Genomic DNA, 7,769 nt, shown 5'->3' with positions numbered 1-7,769 from the left:
TGAACTAGCAATGTATGTTAGGATAGGAGAGGGATAAAACCAGCAAATTATTTTTAAAGGGGGCCAATTTAATCATAGAGATGGATAATTTTTCAGGGTGTCAAATGAACACAGCAGAGAAGTGAATGAAGCATGAATAGTGTGATTTTTCCAGAAGAGAGAATGGTAAAGTCGTGTGGAAATGAATAATCTGATCATGTAACTTAAGAAGAATTCAGAAATTGTGCTGGTTAGATGGGGAATAGCAATCTTGGCAAGGCTTTGATACAGGAAAAAGAGTTCAGATTTAAGCCAATTTTTACTCAATTTTCAAGATCAGCAAGAAGATCCCAAAGTCTGATGTAGTAAATCAAGTCTGAATATCTACGGAGGTTCTCTGTGGTTATAAGGATTCCCAGTGGGTAGAGATCTAGTTTCCATAACGGTAAACTAAATAACTTAGACCCTCCCATTGATGGCAACTAGAATACCTGGATTAAAAAAAATTTTTTTTTTAATTTGAAAAGAAAAATATGCTTGAAGGAATAGAAATCTAACTCAGTAGTGGAAAATTCAAGGGCCAGGATCCCAGAGAGGGCAGAGGCATGGAGATGAGCTCAGCATTAAGGGTTGGTTCATCCCGGAAGATAGCTGCTGCTCCTGGAGAGGGCCACTGAGAGGCAGAGGGACACTTTTCCTCTCTCACATACACTAAGATGTGTAAAGTGCACTAATCCTAAACTCAATGATTTGTACAAATATATACACCTATGTAACAACCACTCAGATTAAGACACAGTATTTCCTCACCCCATAAACTTTCTCTCATACCTTTTCTTCCTTGTGTAACCACTACCGCCTCTACTATCCCAATCACTTTGTTTTGCTTGTTCTTGAACTTCATACAAATGAAATCTTTTTTTAAAATTTTATTTATTTTTTTATACAGCAGGTTTTATTAGTTATCAATTTTATACATATTAGTGTACATATGTCAATCCCAACCTCCCAATTCATCCCACCACCACCACCATCACCACCTCCCCCCGCCGCTTCCCCGCCTTGGTGTCCATACATTTGTTCTCTACATCTGGGTCTCTATTTCTGCCTTGCAAACCGGTTCACCTGTACCATTTTTCTAGATTCCACATGTATACCTCAAATGAAGTCTTTACAGAGGTAATCATGTCAAAATGAGGTCATTAGGGTGGTGCCTAATCTAATCTCAGTAGTGTCTTCATCCAATTTTTTTTACTTTGTTCGGCAGCCCTAGGAAACTAATATATAACAAAGTCTTGAAGGCATTGGAAAGCATCCAAAGCAGGGAAAAATTTAGGGGTTCCTATCCGTAAAAGAAGAGAGGCACATCAGGTAAGTTCCACAATTATCTGACTCCTTGCCTGAAAGCAATTTTCAGTTTGATGCCACAGTATAGGTAATAGAGCTCAAGCAGGAAACAGGATTCTTAGCAAATTAATGAAACACACAAGAGCTGGAATTTAGGAGTGAAAGAGTGACTATAAATTGAGGGAAAATCCAGAGAAGAGGGAACTGAACAGGAGGGAGCCCCCACCCACAAGTGCACACAAATAGCCATCAAGCACTAGCTGACTCCAAGACAGCACATACACTCCAGAATTAAGCAACACCTGGGAAGCTAAAGAATTGAGCAAAGATTTCAATAGGTGCCTAATGCTTGTGAGATAAATTTTGGAATACAAATCTCACCAATTTAAAGCGGCTTGGTAAACAATTGAGGTTTTCACTAAAATATCACAAGAGCCACCCCCTAATACTAGAGACCATACGAAATTAGATCTGTCCTTGCAAAGTCTGAAATCAACCTCTACAGTTCACTATAATCCATTGCTACTCTAGGTGCTCCCCTCTACCCACCCCAAAATCACATTTCTTTATAGGAAAATAACTTCTAAAGCTTCTAAAATTTGTCATTCACAATGTCTAGAATGCTATCAAAATTTGTGAGACATGTTAATAATATGATTAATTGATTGAAAATCATTGAAACAACAAAGAGGAAATTAGACCTACGGATGGTTCACAAACTTAAATCAGTGAAAAAGACTTTAACATAACTCTCATTAATTTGTTAAAGGAAATATAGGGAAATAGCTATAATGGAAGAAAATATGGAAATTTTCAATAGAGAATTGAGATCTATTTTTTAAAATTCAATGGACATTCTAGAAATGAAAAATATACTTAAATGAATAACTCATTTAATGAATATAACAGTAGGTTGGACACAGCAGTAGACAGAAACTGAGAACTGAAAACCAGGTCAATAGAAAATCCAAACTGAAACACACAGATTAAAAAAAAAGAACAAAAATAACAGAACAATGGGGCATATGGGACATGATCAAATATTCTATCATGTATATAATCAGAGTCACAAGAGTAAACAGATAGAATATAAAGCACAAGAACTATTTGAAGAGATAATGGCCAGGGATTTACCAAAACTGATTAAAGACTGGTTTAGGAAGCTTGATGAACCTCAAACAGGGATTACTAGGGAGAAGAGTTCTCTGCCAGCCTTGCTGATTGAGTCATTTAAAAATTACATGTTACGTGCTTACTCTGAACCAAGCACCAAGGATATATCACTGAATGGGTAGTGTCTCTATCCTCAAAGAACTTGCAGGCTAACAAGCAAGACAGACAAACATTAAATACTCCCATATTCAGTTACTGATTTACTGTATGAAGTGAAGAAGAATGAGGAAACAGATAACTTCAATCTGAAATGAGGAACTGAAGACTATTATAGCAGTTCTGGAATGAGTTATACAAATACAGAGAAAGGGACAGATATGAGAAGCACTAAGATGTATGTGAAAACAATCTGCTCAGATAAATGTAAATGGACAGTTAAACAATGGTTAAATAAACATTCATGATAGGGCTACACAACCATTTGTTTCTTCCTTCTACCACTAAAATATTATATTTCATAGCAGACATTTTTCTTAAATATTTTGGCAACTGACTCAAATGCATAATCCTCTTGCCTAAATCAACCACTTTCAACCTTGTAGAAATATGATGCTTTATACCCTGAAAGTTTTAACACATCCTTGAATGATGAATATTAATAGAATCAAAACCAATATTTTTACTATAATTTGTAAAGTACATAATAAAATATTACTAAAACAACATAATTTTGTTGGATAATAACTATAAATATTTTATCTACCACATTAATGACAAGCCAACTACTTATCTACCAAGCTACTGAGTTATATAGACTCAAATTCTTTCACCTAGGAAAGAAAAGGAGAAAAAGGAGGGGTGAATGAGTCACCTTTCATGCCAAGAATGAATTATACTGCTCTCCCCCTAACAAAGGCACCAAGTTTGAGTTATTTTTTCAATTACCATCTCCCAGATATTTCTATCACCTTTTAAAATAAACTTTTCCCATCTCTTCCAGCAATAGGAAATCTGCATTGACATCTCAGGAAATAAAGACTAGCTTAAGAAAACAAAATCACCAATAATTCCATATCCAAAGACAATTGCTGTTAGCCTTTGTGTATTTTCTACTACTCTTTAATGAATATACTACTCTTTAATGAATATATTAATCACACTAACTCATTAGACAATGATTGGCCTACTTCTTTTCTGCTTTACATGAATTTTACATTTAAAAAAGCATTTTCCAATACTGTAAATCTCATTTCAATGAATTATATTGTATTATGTAGACACACCATAATTTATTTACCAATTTTCTAGTTTTGTTCCCAATTTTTCACTATTGCATTATTTGGAACTGGAGTTCAGTAAAATTATCCACTTGGGATCCATAAATTTAATAGTTTGTGTTATCCTTTCTACTACCCCTGAAAATAAATTGAGTTGTTTTTGCCTTGAGCTTTGTGTTTAAACAATCTACTTTTTAAAAGCTGATTTTCATTTCAAAAGTCTTTATAATTTCTTCTTTTTAATACAAAAGTTAACATATAGACACACTGTTTTACAATTTTTTTCCACTTAACAACATACACCTGTTGGAATATTTCCATTTCAGCATATCAGTACATAGAAAGTCCCTTCTCCTTTTTTCTTCACAAATGCAGATTACTGCATCATATCCTGCAATAAGGAGCCTAATAAAACTTCATATTAATGTGCAGAAATATCTCTATAGGAAAGATTTCCATAAATATGATTGCTCAGTAAAAGTATAACTACATTTGCAACTTGTATTCATATCTTCTTGTATTTGTGTTAAAACACACACACACACACCTGGGAATATACACAAAAAAAATTAATGCAAGTGATGATTAACACATCTGGAGAGAGGGCATGGGGCTAAGTAATGGGAAAAGCATGGGATTAAAATTTTGCATATTTCAGATTTTATAATTTATATTTTTATTGTGCTCCTTGTTTGTCAACTATTCAAAAAGCAAATTTTAAATGCCTGCCTGCCAATATCACCCAATAGCCTCAACTCTTTATTCTAGCAGGACAGAGATTTAAGGACTGTTACAACACCCAAACTGGTACACTGTGCACTAATTCACTGGGTTTTGTAACATGCAGACATGGAAAAAGCCATCACCAATTCAGACAGGATGTGGAAATGGCTAGACTGAACTAGAGAAGGGTCTGGAACACGAATTCCAAACCTTAGCCCACAAACAGCCAACTAGATATTCGCAAGTCCCCTCTTGTTACAACATAATTCTAAAAAGAAATCACCACTGAGAGCATTTGTCTACAGCACCTATCGCGGTGAGAGTGCTCTACAATCTGAGTACTTGGTCCCAAGTACAGGATATAACCAGTTTAAAAGAGCTCTTCATTTTACAGTTTTGGACACTCTAGGCAGAGCATCAAGTATTTCCCACAGTGAAGTCAGTGATCTTTCTAGGAAGAATGTCCCCTACACAGTGATCCCTCCCTATTAATATTAGGGGTTTTTGGCCTAAATTAAAAACATGAGGGAGTGTGGAGATAATTTTGCATGCCCTAGGATGAAGCTTTTCTCTCCATCTCCCTATTACCCTTTTGCCCAGCTCAGACACAGAAAGAATTAGAGGAAACACATGAGAAAATCATCATTTAACTCTGCAGTATCACAATCTAATGACTTCTAAATCTGCTTCTTTTTTCTTTCCCTTGTTTTTCCTATTTTGAACCATTTGGCCACATATTAGACCCAGCAGGGGTAGAAGAAAGCTGCACCTTGGCTTAAGAAAAGTACCTGGGCGGGTGGGGGGTGGGTGGTGGAACAACTCATTACAGTGATATAAAATATGTAAAAAAAAATTGCTATTAGAATTGAATAGTAAATTTGCCCAAATTCAGTACATGTATATTTAAACAGATAAGTAACTGCTATCAAAGCCAAGGGTCCCTGAATGATGGCTTAGAAAGGCTCCCAGGATTCTGAGAAGGAAAGATTTTGGTATGTTATTCCAAAGCACTTTCTCACCAAAAGAGCACTCACAGGAGGAGCCTTAAAAGGCGAAGCCAATGTCCTGCTGCTACACAACTTTTAGAAACATGGAGACTCTACACTGAAAAAAAGGGATTCATGCTACTTTAGGAAAAGTAGACAGCAATTTGGCAGCTCAATAAAGTCGATTTCAAGAAGCTGAGCAGTTCTGTGCCATGAAATGTTCTTTTCCCTGCTGTATATCAAGGTAATTAGCACCAGTGCTGCAACAGAATTGGTCAAATGTAGCCCCACCCTCATGTTTTCTCATACACCCTTAGTGGCATGCAGGTAAGTGCATTTTTGGGGTTTTTTTTTGTTTTTTTGTGCGGTATGCGGGCCTCTCACTGTTGTGGCCTCTCCCGTTGCGGAGCACAGGCTCCGGACGCGCAGGCTCAGAGGCCATGGCTCACGGGCCCAGCTGCTCTGCGGCATGTGGGATCTTGCCGGACCGGGGCACGAACCCGTGTCCCCTGCATCGGCAGGTGGACTCTCAACCACTGCACCACCAGGGAAGCCCATAGGTAAGTGTTTTTAACAACTGCATCTCAGGTGGAAAAAATGTGTGTATACCTACATGCACAAGTTTTTAAAAATAAATTTTACCAATATAAAGACTATGTAGCACACAAATTACCAATAATAATAAAATGAAAATGATATAATGAATTCATATATCAGAATGTCACTCACTCATCAGTGACACGTATGAGCAACTTTTTTGCCAAACTGGATACCGGTTTTCTGTACTACAAGAATATTTCTTCTATTTTGGTGCTACTCAAAATGTAATGAACACATACAAGGCATTTAAATTTAATTTGCATTGTTAACATTTTGTCCATCACTTTCATGAGCTTGTACAAACAACAAAACAATAATTCAGTCTCCTATTATTAGCATTTGGTGATTTCCGTGGTGTAAACACACCCACTATGGCTAATTTCACGGTACCAATGTGACATCAATGAACAGGGAGTTGGGAAGAAATGCCCAGTAACACACCACTGCATAGTAATTCCACTGTATGACACAGTAGATATAAATAATCTCAAGAGCATAGATAATAGTAAAATGCAGTAAATTAATTAGGAAATTATGTTTTTATATATTTATTAACTTTTATTTTAATATTTAGGTAATGTAAGCCTGCATATTTTAATTTCTAATAATGGCCTATTGAACAACCAGCTTGCAAAATTACTGAAAATTTAACAATTGGTTCTCACGAGCTAGTAAAAGCTGACTCTAGCCCATCTTTGGATGTTCCTATAGGCTATTTCCAACAAACAAAGGTTTATTTTCTAAAATGTTTGTCCTGATTTGCTTCCTTGGACCCCCTAACCTCTTTTACCTTCATATAATATTATTGATAATGATGGAAATAGGCCCTAAATAAAACACTGCATTTGTAATAATAATTCTAAACAACAATGATAACAACTATGATGGCATTTTGGTAAACAAAACATTTAAACTAGAAGTCCATTTATTTGTAAAAGAATAAAAGTGAAGGCAGAAGTTTGTGGTGATTCCAAAGGTGACTTCCGAGCCTATCCCAAAGCTTTTGAAGTTGTTGTTACTGCTGCTTTATTAAATCTAATTTACACTGGAGGAATGGATATGGGATAGGAAAAGGGGAAGCTGTAGGTCAGAAGATATAGGCAAGTCATCTTCTCAATTTGGAGAAGTACACTTAATATTTGTTCAGTTGTCTATATCTCCTCTAAGACTATCCATATCCATGAGGTCTTCCTCTACTGTTACACTCCCTTAAATGAAAATACTCTCATATTAATCTCTTATATACATATTGACAAATGATTTTTCATATTTATGCTTATTGACCACCCTAGAGTAAACAGAACCATTTTCTGTACATGAGTAAGAATTTTAGAATTCTTTCCTAATAGGTATCTTTAACACTAATGCCCAGTCAAATCAGAAGACAAATAATATGAAACAGCCTTTTAATGCTTATCTAAGTTGAGTCCTTAATCATAAAGCTTTAGCTCAGCATGAGCTTTTAGTTTACAAAGAGGAGGAAGGAAGGTTTTAGTTTTTGCAGCATATATATTTCTAGTACTCCTTTCTGATTTTATGGGCAATTCTGTCTTCATGCTTCCTTAATCTTGAAGCTCTTTCAAAGGCAACATACTGTGCCAAATGTACAGTGATTATGTAATGTGGACAAAAATCCAGTGGGAAATGTGTAGAGTAGATCAAAATCATTCCACTTAAGACCTTTTACAGTCATTTGATCTAATGATGTTCACTAGGGTTTGACGTACTAAACGGCAGCCACTGT

This window comes from Mesoplodon densirostris, chromosome 3, assembly GCF_025265405.1.
Source record: "Mesoplodon densirostris isolate mMesDen1 chromosome 3, mMesDen1 primary haplotype, whole genome shotgun sequence".
In the NCBI taxonomy this organism is placed as follows: Eukaryota; Metazoa; Chordata; class Mammalia; order Artiodactyla; family Ziphiidae; genus Mesoplodon; species Mesoplodon densirostris.
Note: the sequence above shows the minus strand (reverse complement) of the source record.